Source organism: Lissotriton vulgaris, chromosome 7, assembly GCF_964263255.1.
Source record: "Lissotriton vulgaris chromosome 7, aLisVul1.2, whole genome shotgun sequence".
Classification (NCBI taxonomy): Eukaryota; Metazoa; Chordata; class Amphibia; order Caudata; family Salamandridae; genus Lissotriton; species Lissotriton vulgaris.
Window position 1 is genome coordinate 460,544,009 of NC_141695.1, and position 17,135 is coordinate 460,561,143.

The 17,135-nt window shown below is 48.7% G+C and overlaps 1 pseudogene across 1 annotated transcript; it reads left to right on the plus strand.

Annotated features, from left to right (window-relative positions):
- Positions 1-13,480: 13,480 nt before the first annotated feature.
- On the plus strand, positions 13,481-15,863 carry LOC147701863 (THO complex subunit 7 homolog pseudogene; annotated as a pseudogene). The gene has a single exon (XR_015297482.1). The product of XR_015297482.1 is annotated as a THO complex subunit 7 homolog pseudogene (transcript).
- The last annotated feature ends 1,272 nt before the right edge of the window (positions 15,864-17,135 follow it).

Consider the following 17,135-nt stretch of genomic DNA (forward strand, 5'->3'; position numbering starts at 1 on the left):
CAGCGCTCTGAGTTGCTGCACATCGTAACTCGTACTCATTAGATACATTCACTGGAAATCCCACTTCTTCGGATTTTCAGCCCCCCTCGTTTAGCCGTTCATCGTATTCCTTGCTGTTCGATTTTCACAGTAAATACCTCCGACGGCGGTGCACGAAAGCTCCTCCACATTGCACCAGCTTCACGCACTCTCGAACGGGTGCTCTCGCGGGTGGTGCCCCCCGCTGTAATCAACGCTCCAAACTTGCCTCATATAGAAGAAAGAGAAAGCACTCTCAAGGGCGAGTTCAAGTCTTTATTCCAGAACTCACAGTGACCAGATGCGTTTCGGCAGTCGCCTTTTTCGATGGTGAATTGGCGTGTCGGAAACGGACATTTTTTTAATATTATTTCATTTCCGACATCTACATAGGTATAGAAAGCGGACTATATTTTTCTCTTTTTTTCACAAACTTCTGCGCCATCTTAGAACCTGTTATGGCAGTTAATTATACATTTTCACATTTTGTATATATCAGCATTTCATTATTTCACATATATCATCGTATACAACCCATAGATGGGCGTTTGCTTTAACCACAAATCACTACAAATTATCTGATGTTACTTAAAATTACACAATCAAAACGCCTAATTTCAAAGACATTTTTTTTCCTTCATTTTTTTAACAAATTTACCCGTGGGAGGCAATTGCGTCTTCCCCTGGGAAAACCATTTTTTTTTTTAATAAATGCCCCCCGGGGGGGGGGGGGCTGGATTCCCACAAGGGCCAAACCCCCGCGACATCCCTGGTGTCTAGTGAGTGTTTCCTGGGCTTGGATCGCAACCAGCGGCTGCGATCCTCGGCCAGGAAACCCTTTCAGGAAGGCCTTGTTTGAAAGGGGAGACTCTCTCAAAGCTTGCCTTTTTCAGCCTGTTTTCCCCACCGGAGACGAGAGTGGCGTTTACCTGCATCTGTCCTCGGCTCCGGGTGATGTCACAGATCTGCACAATGAGCAAACAACGGGTAAAACTGGAATAAGTGTATCTACGTTTGACATCAGTGGAATAATAACACCATTCAAACCAAAGTCTATGTTTCAACCAGTGATGCTACATGACAATCTCGATGTATATCATGAGCAAGTCATGGCGGAACTGAAACGACTTTATAGATCCACCACATGTGCCTGGCACACTCGCAATTGGCAGAACAACTGCTATGTTCAATTGACGAGAAAACTTCAAAGCAACAACAGCATCATTGTGAGGCAATCTGATAAAGGGGACAATGTGGTGCTGTGGCCTCGGAACTCAAACATGGAAGAAGCGCAAAACCAACTGAATGACATAGAGTGCTATAAGAGGTGTAACATGCACAGTGTCAAGTCGGCATGGAATGAACATTATTCTAAGCTACTTTCATGGAAAAGCGGAGGGCTCCTGAGTGGGGAAGAATTTTGTTTCCTTAAAAAGAGCACCCAGTCATTCCTGCAATTTACTTCATTCCTAAGATCCATAAGAACGCAATCAAACCTCCTGGCAGGCTGATAATTTCTGCATGCAATAGCCACATGGAAAATACATCAAGATACGTGGATTATTTTCTTCAAGAACATGTAAAAAACTTGCCTTCGTATCTGCAGGCTACCAGTGACTTCCTGAGGAAGATCAGTGAGGTGACATGGGACCCAGATTCGTTATTAATAACTATGGACGTGACGTCTCTTTATACCTCCATTCGCCATCATGATGGCATCAAGGCTATTGAACACTACAAAAGACCAATGTGTTTATACATGCACAATAGAATGCTTGTCAGTATGGTGTCAACATGTTTGGAACACAACTAATTTCTACCAGCAAACCAGGGGTGTTGCAATGGGGGCCTGCTTTTCCCCTACCTATGCTTGTTTGCATATGGGTCTATGGGAAGAGCAGGTCCTCAAGAGCCAATTTGCAGACACAATGAACCAACATGTGCCTGACTGGTTTCGTTATATTGACGATTTGTTCTTGATTTGGAGAGGCCCTGAGGAACGGGCCCTTCAATTCATAGAACAAATCAACAATAACGAGCTCAATCTCCACGTTACTGCAAACATCAGCAGTGCAGCAATATGTTTTCTTGATGTTGAGGTATTTCTAAAATATGATAAACTTGAGACTAGGATGTATAGGAAGCCTACTGTAGGGAATACATTGCTCCACGCAAAGAGTCATCACCCCAGACATTTAATACAAAGCATTCCATACGGGGAAATGCTGCTTATTAAACGCATTTGAGGTACTGAGGAAGACTGCCACATCGCGCAGCTAGCAAACAGGGGTAGGTTCCTGGATAGGGGCTATGCTGCTAACATCATTGACAAAGCTATCAGCAAAACCAAGCAAAAGACACACAATTGATGGACGGAATGCAGAGCAAATCAAACCATTCACCCCCAGTCAAGAGATCTGGGTTAAATCCATCATTCTTTTGCTCACCATGCCACCCCAGTTTAGACCTGGCCATATGCAAATCAGTCTTGACCCTGTGCCTCATGGGAACAGTCCAGGCCGAACTGCCAAGCCAGGTCCTCCCTGGACCGGAAACAAGCATCCTAGGATCGGCTTTGGAGTTTCACCCCTCTTCAGCCAGCGGCTGCGTTCCACGGCCAGGAAACCCTTTCAGGAAGGCCTTGTTTGAAAGGGGAGACTCTCTGTAAATTTGGGAGGCCTTTTTCAGCCTGTTTTCCCCATCGGAGATGAGAGTGGCCTTACCTGCATCTGTCTTCGGCTCCGGATGATGTCACAGATGGGCGGGGGCGGGGAGAGACACTGAAAGTCTTCTGCATCTTCCTCGGGGAAAACGAGCATTGGAAATGCAATAGTCTTCGCCTTTGATTAAGTTAAAGCCATTTGCTTTGCTAATGGTATTGTATAGCAAAGCAAATGGCTTTAACTTAATAAAAGGCAAGACCTATTGCATTTTCAATCTTTGTTTTTATATTTTGAGCGCTCTTCATTCCGGGGGTGGCAGCAGGTTCTCTCAAAATGGCGGAACAGCAGTTGTCTGGGATTTCAGGTGGGCGATGAAAGAAAAAATTCTGTGAGGAGACAGACGAGAAAAACTAGACAGATACACACACACTGGAAGCAGCCTGCAGCCAGGCTCTACTGAAAAGAATTTTAATATTTTCATGTAGCAACAAAATTAAAAATATGCAAAAAGTTTGTGGTATACAAAAAATGTCTTTTACAGAATGCCATTGGCTTGCCCTTCCTGATGCGGCCCTTTCCCTTGGATCAGCTCAGTTCAAAGGTGACATCTCCGGAAGCGGGTCCAGTTGCAACCGCATACAAAGATGGAGCTGGAAGCAGAGTCAGAGACGGGAGGTCTAGAAAGTTGAGACAGAGTGACAGGCGATGTTCTGAGTGACAGCCAGGAAGCACTGGTAGCCATGGGGGAAGGGACCTTCGCCATGGAGCAAAGTAAAAAGCGACTGAGAAAGAATGGACAGGGGCCATCTGCAAGGGCATAGAGAGAGGCCGTCAGTAGGCAGAGAACTAGAGATAGTCAGTAGGGTGAGAGATAATGACCCTATAGGACACAGGTGCCCAACACATGTCCATGAGGGCCAGAACCATGCCACTTGTTCACGCCCCCTGAGATGAATGCCCCAATTATGAGGTCAGTGTATTTGATTACTCGACAAAAAACAGGGTTTCCAGCCAAATCGGAAGGGAATACATCAATGTTGCCTCAGCATTCGCTACCCCGCCCCTCCCCCCCCCCCCCCCCCCCCAACATTTCACTGATTTCAGCAGGTATAAAATAGTGAATAATGTGGATGAAAACAGGTCTAAAAATGGGGATACCCGGATTTTGACACAGCATTACAGATTCCAGTGGTAATTCCCCATTTCCCATGGGACCCTCTGGAGCAAACCTGGCAGTCAGTAATGTACGGTGTGACTCCTTGCACTACGGTCTTTCAGGGGCACCAGCCTGTATAGCATGTCCACATCCTGCCACAGACCACTCTGTCACTTCGCCTTATGCACCGCTCTCTCTCCTTCCTGCCCCCGCCTGTCACAGTTCGCCCAGGCTCTGCTTGTGTTTCAGCTCTAAGAGCCAAGCGGGAACCTTGGCTCGGCTCTGGCTCGACTCTTCCCATAAATTATTTGGCTTGTCCACTTCTAAGTGAGACAGCCAGACACAGAATAGCTGCAGTCTGAAAGGAGTGATATAATTGATGAAAAGTACGAGGCAGTCTGCCGTCAGACAAGGGATTACCTCAGTCAGCGAAGGCAGAAAAGCAGTCAGGGGAGTAGTGCAAATAGACAGTCACACTGTCACAGAGGTGAAATCGTATGAGAAGGAAGCGTTCAGACCAGAGGAAGAAACTGTGAAGTGACTGAGTCAGACAAAGGAATAAAAGAAGGGAGAGAGATAGTCAGGAGCCTGAGGCCACCAGAGAAGGCAAGAAAGCAGTCAGGGGAGAAGAAGAAATAGACAGTCACACCACAGAGATGAAATAGTAAGGGAAGGAAGCTGTCAGACAAGAGAACGTGAAGTGAATGAGTCACACAAGGGGGGCGCAGCGGTCGGGCACACAGACAGGCAGTCCAGGAAGTAAGGCAGACACAGGACTGATGAAGCAGGCAGAGAAGAGACAGCAAAGTCAATGATATAAGGGACCGCAGCTGTCAGGGAGGGAAGGAAGAAAGCTTGATGGAGAACTGAGTGAGGCAATGGGACATAGGACTGATGAATCAGTCAGAGCAGAGAAAGAGTAAGCGAAGAGAATGAGACAGACAAAAGTATCAGAAAAGGGAGAGGGACAGTTGGTGGAGTGAGGTAGCCAAAAAAGGAACGGAGACAGTCAAAATTAACTTTCGAGTCTTGCAACTCTGAGATTACACCCCAGTGCATCGAGTGAGGACCCACATACTTATGCCACACAATTGCCACAATCTTTGAGGCTGATGAAGCAGGATTTTTTTTTGTCTGCAGCTTGTCTCCCAGACCAACATGGTCTATCTCGCCGGCTTTCGGTGAACTATACATTTCCATAAAAAGCATAAGGGGTGGGTGGCGGCACGACACAGAGGGCAGGCAGCGGTGGGGAGGATGAAGAGGGGGTGTAAGGGGAGAAATAAAAAGCGCGTCAGCCATTGTTGAAGGCAAACGAGTAATACGAAAAAAAGTGCTTAGCGGCTAATTGAGAGACACTGTCTCCCGTCGCAAGTAAAAGATCAAATACCGGTGGGCGGGGCCAAAAGAGGACAGGGTGGCAACCCTCAGTGTAATGATTGCCTCTGTTGCAATCATTACACTGTGTTTTGCCTAATCTAAGATGCAAAACAACGCCCACGAATCAAAAATGGAGGCGGAGCCGCAACACGACTTCTGAAATCGTATCGATTCCAAGAAGCCCTTGTATGACGAGGGCAGCGCATAAGCTGCTTTTGCCAGGCCGAGACCTAAGAAAGGATTTAAGGGGGCCCTCCCTAGTGTTGGTCAATGGATGCATGACACACCAGGGAGGCACTGCGTGGGTCAGCCTTTGGCTGATGCACGCAGCAAATGTGTTAAAAGTTGCAATCTGAAAGAGACACGTTAGTGATAGATTCCTTACCTTAGAATATCCCCAGGCATCAGACTGGATCCGGAAAATTTTGCGTAGCAATGACCCTGCGCGCCGGCAGGCGCCATCCATGTCCGTCGTCCGCAGCGCCGGAATGACGTCGTCAGAGTACTTAGACGCCGCCCATGCGCGCTGACGTCAGTTCTTCTTTTTTCCACGCCAGCTAGCGCAGAAGCTCTACCCCTTAGGCTTTTTTAACTAAACTTTTTGATCATTTCTCTACTCGAGTCTTCGACTCCAATGGTGCCGGTAGGGATGCCCGGGTTTAAACACTGTTCCAAGGGCGACTGACTGATGTCGGTTTCGACCCCCATCGCCGGTGCCTCAAGTGTTTAGGCCTAGACCACGACGACCGCACCTGCTCCGACTGCCGAGCCCTGACGTCTAAAGCTAGGCGGTCCCGCAAGCGACTGGAACTCCGGCAGTCGGCCCCACGCCGCTCCAGGTCCCGGTCCCACAGGAGGTCGAGGGACCGGTCGCGGGGTCGGAGCCCTCGCAGCTCCGGGAGTGGACATCGGTCGTCAGGATCCAAGTCCTCAGGTAAGAGGCATCATCGTTCCTCCGACACACCCCGACGATCGTGCTATGCGGCCGGGGGTTCGGGTGACACCACCCACGCGGCTCCGACGGAGTCGCGGACGTTGCCACCTGCCCCACACCTTCGGGTCCCTGGGCATGGCGCGGCGCCTGAGGAGATCGAGCGGTACCTCATGGCCATGAAGTCCCTCCCTCCTCACCCAGGTTCCGTGGCGCCTCGTGGCCCAACGGCCCCGGCTGGAGGGCCTAGCGGGTCGGGTGCGTCGGCTCCGACGCCGCCGGCGACTTGGGTCCCGGCGCCGCAGGCCCTCCCTGGATCCGCTTCCGGATCTGGGTCGTCGCCGGTCGACCTCATGGGCGCCGTCCTCGATCCTACCCTCGGTCCGGTTCTGCTCCACTGTTCCTTTGTAGAAACACTTCCTTTTGAATTCTGCGCATTGTTTTCAGGGTTGAGGAACACAATTGGTGTGGTTTCAAGGCAGTCATCGACGACTATTTTAGATTAAGGTCAGAAAAAGCACTCCAATAGGCTTTCGGGGAGAGCCTTTGTCTCACGCTAGTCTTGCTTGGTTAAAAGGGAGACAGGTATTGCCAGGTTTTCTAGGCCACAAGTTGCGTTCGGGAGGCTCCGCTCTTTTGTCTTTGTGCCAATGGGGGACAGCGGTCGAGCGCGGCCAGAGGTCACTGTCCGGTGCGACTTGGGGCTTACGAGCCTAGCACGGGAGACCCTAGGCATAGGGATGGGCCCACGTTCAGCTTAGTTCGGCCATGAGTTAGCGGACATTGGGGGGGGGTCTGTGGTTAGTTTCCTGCCGGGGTTCGCGGGGTTGTGCGGCAGATCTATTGAGTGTGTTTTGCAGTGGGGAACTGTAAGCGGCTTGGGGGGGCCCGAATCCCCGGGGTGCTCAACCCCCCATTGGCGACACGGAACTGCAGTGTCCGGGAGGAGAGTAGCGCGCTGTGCTCACGGCGAGTATGCTCGCCGCAGCCTTCTGGAATGCCGTGACCACGTTCATGGCTGCGCCGGATGCCTCCTTGATATCCGGTGCGTGGGGTGTGCGGCACTTATGGTGGTGCCTCTTATTCCTTGAGCGAAGCTCGGTGGTGGTCGCGCAGCCTGGCGTGGCCGCTGACGCTTTGCCTTGCCCATTGTCCCCATTCTGGACACCTCACCCCCCTCCGGCCACTCTCGTGCAGACGGCCTTGTTCGGGTTCAGGGAGCCGCTCTATTCTCTGGGCCAACATCTCGCAGTTAGCAGCGGTGGTGGCTTTTCAGCACTCTTGGGGGCTGGGGCTTGTGGGGCGGCGGTCGTGTGTACCAAGCTGCCCACTCCGGCCTTTTGGACGGCAGAGCAGTAGTGTATTGCTTGTGTTCCTCGTTGTGCACGATTTCCGGTGGTGCGGGGGAACCAGGTTCGAGTCTTTTCTGGACGCTCTGCATCCCGCCGCCGTCCATAGTCCGGACTTCCTCTTTCTGCCGTTATAAAGCGCGGACCTTACCCGAAGGTGTCAGAGCGCTTCCCTAGTGGCACAGAATTGATACATGAGAGCTCTGTTTGTGTACTCCTTATAATGGAAAAGGCTAAGTTACATGACGAAATGCGACAAACGTGAGCTAACATTACAAGAAGTAGCAAAAGGTGCATTACAGGAGGAAATTGTGACATAAATGCAGGTTAAAAAAGCGTACAATGCACAAATAGAGTTAAAATACTGGACCCATGGCAGTCAGTCAAAGACATGGACATAAGATTCCATAGGCAATGGTGGCAGATGTGCAAGTACCGGAAGCAAAAACAATGTTAAGAGGTAGCAAACGGTGTGCTACAAGAGATAAGTGACGTGTGCATGTTACATAGGAGTACCAAACTCAGGTAGAAGGAGATTACTGCTCTAAATGGCAGACTAACAAACCGCAGGAACACACTGGGAGGACACTTTCATAGTCATGAAGACTAGAACTTGCTATATTGAGGTCTTCCGTTTAGAAGAGAGGGCATATATTGAATTTGTAAGTGTCTTTAAAGGAGGATAATGTTGTGGTCAACCTGCCCCTCCCAACTCCTTACGAGTATTAATAGAGACTAATTAGTTCTCGTAACAGAAGAACAGGCTTGGCCTTGGTAGCGTGGGGGGCATTGACAGCCCCTGTCTCATTCTTAAGAATATATATATTTGTGTATGAGGGGGGGGGGGTAGGGCTTCTAATGGATGTTTTATGTCTCAAATGCAGGAACCGCGCTGGAGATTCGCCCTACTCACATGGGGGGGGCCACCTGACCTATCAAACAGGTAGAAGCGTCATAGCACACTGGGGGCAGCGAGCTAGGGTCTGGGTCACCCAGGTTCTCCCCAGGAGTCATTACTGTCCCTGCTGTGGGGCGCGCAAGGTATGCTCCTTAGAAGTAATACATTGGTAGTCAACCAGTGAGTCTGTGGAGAGCAGGTGGCTCCTGTGCATTAATGGGATGATTGCCCTGTTAAGCAACTGATGAGTCTGGGCAATTTGTTGATTTACTGGGCAACAATTGGGGTTTCTCTCAGGAAGCAGTGGCAGAGTGTGGGCAAATGTTGCATCCCCTGTGACGTAATTAAGTGGCGTTTCTTTAAACAACGGGTGTGTCTAGGCATATCATGCATCCCATGTGCTTTAAGGGATTAGGTTCTTTTGTACTGCATCTGGTTCACAAGTAAGGGGCTCTGATCCTGGCGATCGAGTTAGCATTAGGTTTACCGGTCAATGCTGGTTAGGGGCTGTTTTCATACATTTGTTCTCTCTTCCAGAAATGCACGGTTTCGTTTTGTAATGGTCAAACCACGCCTAGCAGACCTGCATGACAGGGCTTGGAGCTGGTACAGGGGAAGAACACACTGGGGCCAGTGTGTGGGGTTCTGGGTCGGCACGTCCAGGACTGGAGTGTATCCTTTTTCCTGATTTCAGGACAATCGGATCAAGTACACAGGCACCACTCTGAGAAGGACAGGTGGGAACGGAAGCTGGAATCGCCAGGGCGTGCTCCGGGCCAGGAGCCTGAATGTTGTTCCTGGTAGTGCCCTCGGGGGGGCAAGGTAGCAACTCGGTTCAGACTTCTTGTAGGGAAGAAGTAGAAGCAGTTTAAGTGTACCCAGGCCCATTGGCACTATGGTGATGGGGGATTAATTTGCACATAATTTTGAGCCGTTTAGCCACATCTACATCCTCCAGTATTAACCCACTAGGACCATCTAGTATGGCCCCACCCCGGGTCTGGCTGATACGATAAAGACTCTAAACTTGTCTATTTCTCTGGACACAGGTGTTGCGTTTTGGCCATGTAGGCAATTGGTCCGGGTGGGTAAGCAATTTCTAACAGTCAAAAATTCAGCAAATTGGGTTGACACGCAGTAGAGGGCCATTAGCTAAGGCCACTGGTAAGCTTTCACCTAAACAGTATATTATTCATGGCTATTTAAGTACTAAAGTAAGGTTTCATCCTGCAGTTTTCACACGCCAGGATGTACGAGTGTGGAAGTAACAGTTCCCCTAGTTGCACATCTTGTATTTACAGTTGTATAGGGTCCTTCTAATTGTTTCATAAGGTCCTACGAGCGCCAGGCAAAGGGGGTCGAATAGTACAGTTGATATACATAGGAGACATTCAACACAGTTTTAGAAGGGACGTTGCCGAAGCAGATCTCAAACTGGCCTTACTCATGATGGGGAAGTTAGTGGCCAGACAGTGGGCAGTCCAACTATTTATATGTTAAGTGTTGCAAGCATGCACCAGGAGATGGACCGTCCAGATCTTCCAAGACAGATATAATCCCGCCCTATAGTCAGGCTTTGGCTTAAGCGGTCAGCTATTGGATGGGTTAGGTGCATTAGGCTGAGAGGAGCATGGGGGCAGAGCTTATTTGGCAAAAATGATTGAAGAAGGATTGCTGGGTGTTCCCACTGCTCACAAACGGGCAAGTATCCGTTTGTGGGTTTCCGCTCTTGTGTCACGGCAAGATGCGGGGACACCCGTACTTTGGGTACATACCCCATGGCTAGACAGTCACCAAAAGGGGGGGAGTGGCCTGGGTCAGGCCTGCCAGGACAGGGGTAGCCAATCTCAATAGCTGGAGCTTGTAGAGGTGCTATTGTTAGAAACAGACCGGGGTGTACTGGGCCATACACCTCGCTTGAGCTACAGAGGGCAGCGGGCTGTAGGTGTCATCGAGGGACAGGCTACGGTATTATAGGGCTGAAGTGCGTGTCACAGAATTTTCGCCATCGCAGAAGGGTACCAGCAGATCCACCATTCAAGACCAACAAGGGGAATCTTGTGACACACAAGTTGGTAGTGCGACACCATTACTGTTGTAAGTAACAAGGGTCACAGGTGTACATCTGGGTCTGGGCACCTGTAGGTGGGCACTTCACGATATGGTGCAGTGTCTAATGTTGGACACCACACACGTATTCCCTCATACTTGTGTGACACCATTTATGGGCACCAGGGATTAATTGAAAATAACGATGAAGTTGACTGGTCTATGTGGAAAAGGATGAACCGGGGATGATGACCACATGGGGCAAATTAGCAACCAGTGGGAGACTTGTAAACGTCAGTGGGTGGAAATCACCCCTGGCTCCTGTGTCAGGGAGCTTGGCAGGGGAGGCGTGGAGCCTGCGCGCAGGAAGTTCTGCGCTATGCGAAAATTCCCTGGGCAGAGGAGACTTGGCCTCATTAGACCTGGGTGCTACACGCCAAATTCACAGGGTGTGTTGAGAACGAGGGGTACACCTGCCCAGTATAAGCATGGACTGATTTGTGCTGGTTAGGGGAGAGGCCCTAGAAATAGCAGGATGTAAGTAGGAATGCCGGCCTTGGTGGGGGGCCCTGGCTGCGACGGTCGCCACACCCAGGGCTGTGGCGGAGTTACAGGGCGATCCAGAGGCGGAAAGGTACTCAGGGGTACCCTCTTCAGGAGCACAAAGGGTGCTGAGGCAGTGGTCTGTGCAGTGGACCCTGGGGTGCGACGGCGCCCCGCTATCCTGCGGGCGGTTGGAAACCTGTACAACTGGGAGAGGCTTGAACGCTCCGCCCCTCGTAGGGGGGGGGGGGCGTGAGCAAGAGGGTGGACCAATGGTTTACCGGAAGTGGGAGTGGCTATCCCTCACCACAACCGCTAAGCAACGATTTGCTAAAGCCACGATGCAAGTTGGCCCTTTAGGTGATAGGCTGCGAGGGGCGGCTTGACTTTGGATCGCCTGTAAGATAACCCACCATGTTGGCATATGTATATGCTAATAAACCTACAGCGACTTTTTCTCCAACAAACAAGTTGTCTTGTCTGATTATTTATGCTTCATGTATGTTGCTGCAAGAGGGCTGGTGAGTGGGCCGATATTGGCACTATGCGGGCCGACCGACACGTCCCTGCAGGGGACACTCATAAGAGGGCGGCCCCCTAGTGCCACAAGATGGCACACAGGGCAGCCCAGTGTTCCACGACCCTACTGGGTCCCGGACGTCACTTCCGGCCGCGGGGGGAGGCGGGAGAGGTATATATTCCTCCCCCGCCCACCTCGCGGCCTCTTTGTCCCCCTCCCCCTGCGCCGTTTGCCACCCTACCGCTTACCCGGCTTCTCCAGGGTGGGGGGGATATGTGTTCTAATCCTTTTTATTTGTGTTGCAGGCGGAGTTACAGGGCAATCCAGAGGCGGAAAGGTACTCAGGGGTACCCTCTTCAGGAGCACAAAGGGTGCTGAGGCCTAATATCCCCAGAAAGTCTGTGCGGTGGCGGGGTGCGACGGCGCCCCACTATCCTGCGGGCGGTTGGAAACCTGTACAACCGGGGGTCGCTTGAACGCTCCGCCCCTCGTAGGGGGGGGCCGTGAGCAAGAGGGTGGACCAATGGTTCACCGGAAGTGGGAGTGGCTATCCCTCACCACAACCGCGAAACAACGATTGGCTAAGGCCACGATGCAAGTTGGCCCTTCAGGTGGGAGGCCGCGAGGGGCGGCTTGCCTTTGTATCGCCTGTAAGATAACCCGCCATGTTGGCATATGTATATGCTAATAAACCTGCAGCGACTTTTTCTCCAACAAATAAGTTGTCTTGTCTGATTATTTATGCTTCATGTATGCATACATGCCAACATTTCAGAAGAGCAAAGTGGGAGATATTTAAAAAAAAATCGGGAGAATGGGGCCTTGAATCGGGTTATTGTCATGTGTGGGCTTTGGAAGTGCGCTGCTGCAGGATCAGACATTTCAAACGCAAATGCACGTTCTTTTTCTTACCTTTCCGAAGCATGGAGCGCAATGGCAGGCAGAGAAAGGGTGATGCAAGTGTTGAACACTACCTTGCCTGGCACGTTGCTGGCAGTGCATTCACCCCCCACCCCCCGCCCGCCCCTGAAACAGGGCACACACACAGCCGCCCCACTTCACAGGTCTTTAAAAGACTATGCGCTTGTTAATAAGGCTTAATTGGTTTTTCACCCCTCCTAGCTCCTGCATCGCCCCTCTGACATTTTCTGGAAGAATTAGCACGTTACACAATACCAAGCCCTGTCAGCTGAAACCCCTGAGGAATCGGGTTTTTGCTTGTAGAAATCGGGAGGCAGGAGACTAGCCCTGAAATTGGTAGTCTCACGCCTGAATCGGGAGGGTTGGCATGTCTGTGTATGTTGCTGCAAGAGAGCTGGTGAGTGGGCCGATATTGGCACTATTAATTCTGAGCTGGAGAAGTGGCCCAGTTGTAACACACACTTATCCCTCAGTTTACTGTAAGCGGATTATAGTGCAGAATGGAAAAAACTAAATAACCGTACACATGACCAGAGTCTGTGTGCCATGTCAGTTAGATAGGTGCCCTTCCATTCCTGATGCTTTGCAGTCGTTTAAAAATCTTTTTAGAGTTTCTTGTTGCTCAAATGTGTGTAATTTCTGACAATTATATGTTTCCCTAGTCTTCATTCGTTTATTTTGGGTCACGAGAAAGTGTCACTCGTAGTCTTTGAAATGTCACGCATATTTACACTGCAATTATGAAAATGTCACACACAGCAATCTGAAACCTTGGCAGCTATGACTTCCAGACACGTCTGTAATCACATAATATTCATTAAGAGAGTATAACTAAATAGTCCAAAAATGTTTACATTGATTCTATTTCAAAAAGCATTCGTCTTATCCTGCTTCTTTTTGCACTACTGTCTTTCCTTTGTGACGTTAGAAGATGGCCGCCACAATCAAGAGTCAAAAAGCAGGGGATGGAGTTTATCCAACCCAGTCCTTCTTCACTCTCTATCGTGTTTTGCGTGACAGTTTTTTTTCCGTCAAAGTGCATAGTCCTCCATCTGTTTCTGTGGTCTGCGTTCACGTGTGGTTTGGTGGCAGTTAGGAGCTCGGCGACTTTTGCAATTGTCTGATAGCGGCGACTGCTGCGGCTCTCTTGGTTTACGACGCCGCAGGCATGGGGGCTGTCACCGATGACGAAATTATCCGTAAACGGCTCCTAATCGATGGTGACGGTGCCGGTGATGACCGACGCATCAGCCTGTTGTTGAAGTCCTTCGTGAAGTGGTGTAACTCCGACTCTGAGGACGGCGACGTCCCCTACCAGCAGATGCTCGCCACAGTCTCGCAGTGCGAGTTCGCCATGGGAAAAGCCCTTCTGGTGTACAACATGAACCTGCGAGAGACGCTCAATTATGAGCAGATGTGCGCGGACATAGAGAGCAGTATTGCTGCAGCCCGCGAGAAGATCTCCGACTGCAAGAGGCAGATCCTGCACGCCAAGCAGATTCGGAAAAACCGGCAGGAATACGACTCCCTGGGCAAAGTGATTCAAAGGCACCCGGACAGACACGAGACGCTGGGGCAGCTCGAGGGCTTGAGCGAGGAGCTAGGGCGCCTGACTCAAACCAAGGGGGATACGGAGGACCGCTTGGAGCTGAAGCGCAAACAGTTCCACGTCCTCCTCAGCACCATCCACGAGCTTCAGCAGACCCTGGAGAACGACGCGAAACTGGCCGATGAGTCCCAGGAAATGCACACGCAGAGGGAGAGTAGACCGTGAGATAAAGACCATCTCCAATGTCCAGCTATGTGGAGGTTTAATGGGCCCAAGCGGGGAGGCTGGATTAAAGGCAGAGTGCAGGACATATTGCCACTGATGTCCAGTTCTGATGAGACATCATTGACCCAAGCGGGGAAGCTGGATTTGAGCCAGATCTGAAAGACCTATTGACCCAATCGCCAACTCTGAGTAGCAAACGTTGGATCCAAAGAAGAGACGAGGCTCGGTGTGAGCTACAGGGCATACACTGGTGGACCAGTAGTAACAACTTGATCAATCAAATGGCAGAGGTAGAAAACAATTTCCCGCCAGCACTCCCACCTTAATACTTAGTGTGAGGCGTTGAGGAATCGTAATGGGTATAGTAGAGTGCAAATTAGGCTGTCTGAAACCGGAATTCAAAATTGTATCTAATTGGAGAAATAGTGTTGTAGACCAAAAACGAGACATTGAATGCAAGAGGAGCTACACGATAATACAGCGAATTACTGGTGAAGAATCAAAGGAGAGCTATATGAAAAGTAACACTCCTATATGAGGCCGCAAGGTTTAAACCACAGGAAGAGAATTGTATTAAAAAGTGGGGTATGGATAGTCTGGATGATAGAAGGATTGTCATTCTTAATGCAGACTGTATGCACAAATGCAGATCTTGCTTTAATTGTGATCTCTTGACCTAATTGTAGAGAGCTTATGTTTTGGTGCAAAATACTCCCTACCCAGGCGGACAAGTGCTGTACAACAGAGTACATACTCTAGTTGCGACGGATGAGACCCTCATCTGTAAGATGTACTGTACCTAAAAGAATACCCACTTTTTGGGAAATCCCTTTATCTATGGAGGGGGTCTTTGGTGAAGGGGAAACATTGTATACCAGAATGCCCATCGTAGGCCTAGAAGTGCATCAGGGAAGACACGTCTTGTATCTAAATAATTGATGCCTTATACAAAGGTAAAAATTGTGTTGTTTTAGGGAGAGTCCAGACCATAATCTGAGAGACTTAGTATGTCGGGATGGAGGCAGTGCTTCAAAAGGATAAGGCCACTCATTGATCACTGCTTATTTCACTGGAAACGGGGTAGAATATCATGGGGCTAAAAGATCAAGACAGTAGTCACTGACAGAAAAAAATAGGAGCAGTAGTGTGAATGGGTGGAGGGTGCAAATGTCCCTTTTATTGTAGTAGAATGGATTTCTTGTGCATAAACACATACGAGGAAAAACCTTTTGGTACGTTTTCTGTTTAAAAATAACTTTACAATTTAGCAAAATATGCTACATCACATGGGTTGGTCATGCTTTGCTTAGTAAAATGAGGCTGCAGTCAAAAGATATAAAGACTGGATTCCCTATGATCTCCCTAGAAGTAAACTGAAGCTTTTTGATTCTTTAACTAAATTGTAACTGTTTTTTGTCATTTATGTTACTGTTGATGTTGAAATGATTTAAACTGATCTAAACCATCCAAGCCAGTTGTTCTGCCACCAACTTAAAAAGAAATTCCAGCTTCGCTCAAAGTTGAGGAACACTTTGAATTCTTATAACCTGAGATTACATCGAGTGTTCGTGTGAACATATGCATTTTAGATTCATTTTCTGCAACATTGGAAATTATGGCCCCAAGGTTTTTTTTAAATTAAATCGTTTTTACAAATGTGATTGCTTTTCCTCGTTATGTTATGGTTTCACCCCAACTGAAACAACTATGGGAATGAAGGTGCTATGGCAACAACATTAATAATAATTTTTTCTTTTTCTTTTTTTCGCCCAAAGCAGCACACTTTTTATAGTGTTTTTGTGATGTGCCACAAGCATGAAGCACTGTTGTTTATATAGAGGAAACAAAGTACGCAGGCACAGTGTTGAAATAAAATAGGGCAGATGTTTGAACATCGATTGATTCTTGCATATTGTAAGAGACCCTATATAGTTGATAAGATTGTGAACAATTTATTGTAAATTCTAAGTCTATTCAAGTTACAGAATGCATTACACACAGGAGGCAATGGGGACTAAATATCAGGACTCGCTTACCTTTGTGCTTGGATTCCAGCAGGGGCAATGCACTTTTCTGTCACTCGCCATTCCCGCCAATGATCACATCCACAGGAGTATCAAAGGCTGTGGAAAATTAGGGAAAAGGGAGTGGGGTATGAGGGGAAAAAACTAGACTTGACTTGCCACACTGACTCGTCACTTCTGTTGATAAAGGATATCTGTGGGGTGTAGTAGTTCTACAATACAAAGATATTTTGTAACTTATCATTTAGGTTTCAGTGCTTAATTGTGATTGGTGAATAGTAAGTTATACATTGGCAATATGTCTGTGTAACCAGATCTACCATGCTCCCTATGTTTTGAGTAACCACCTCAAGCATCACCACTACGTATTCTCTTATGGAAAGTAAATTATAGTTTTTCTTTTTTAGAACTACAAAACAACAGTAATGGTTAATATTCTGCTGTTGTCTATTAGCAGCTCACAAGTGCATACTAGAAATCGAACTCCTTGTTTACGACCTATATACTTGTGCAGTACAATTTTGTCTAAGAATCTTTTCTGTTCCGTCAGGGTAACAATTTGCAATAACATAACTTCATGTTTTAAGAAGTTCAGTTAAAATGTTCAAGAATTAGCACAAAGTTAATTTTCATCAACAGCACAACATTTTTTGTATTCGCAATGTCCTTTTAAAACAGAGCCTTACAAAGCAGCATACCTTGGCAAGGGAAATCTCATGTTTGTGTATCAAGGTCTAGCCTCTACCAACATTGTATCATGATTGCCTAGTGAAGACACCATGAAACATAAGAGAAGAAAGATCTAAATTATCGAAGATGCTAGCCACCTTTTCGACATGGAAATGTTCATGGCCTGCTGGGCGTTGTAGTTCCTGGGCAACATGCTTGCGTGTAGCACATTCTCCACAA